The 309-nt window shown below is 63.8% G+C and overlaps 1 protein-coding gene across 1 annotated transcript in view; it reads right to left on the reverse strand.

Moving 5' to 3' along the window:
* Positions 1-309, reverse strand: part of GFPT1 (glutamine--fructose-6-phosphate transaminase 1) — a 22152-nt gene that overhangs the window by 6413 nt on the left and 15430 nt on the right. The window lies entirely within an intron of this gene.

The raw sequence follows: 309 nt of genomic DNA on the forward strand, positions 1-309 counted from the left end.
CCCGGGTTTTCTTCTCCGGCCCCCCGGCTCAGCGAGCAGGGCCGTGTGCGCAGCACTGCCGAGGGAAGCTGAAGGGCTCCTCCGTGAAGTCGCGAGTACTTTTAATTGCAGTGTTAAGGGCTCCAGACTACAACCTGGACAGGCTGCACCTACAGCCATCCACTGGGGCAGGCCTGGACAAACCGAACTCACAGGCTGGCTGTGCACGGCCAAGACTGCTGCAAGAACAGAGCGAAACCGCTCCGCTGTCCCGGGGGAGCCCAGAGCTGCTCACGCAGGCCCTGCTGTGGCCCCGCCTGGATACCACCA

This window comes from Buceros rhinoceros, unplaced genomic scaffold, assembly GCF_000710305.1.
Source record: "Buceros rhinoceros silvestris isolate BGI_N320 unplaced genomic scaffold, ASM71030v1 scaffold21431, whole genome shotgun sequence".
Classification (NCBI taxonomy): Eukaryota; Metazoa; Chordata; class Aves; order Bucerotiformes; family Bucerotidae; genus Buceros; species Buceros rhinoceros.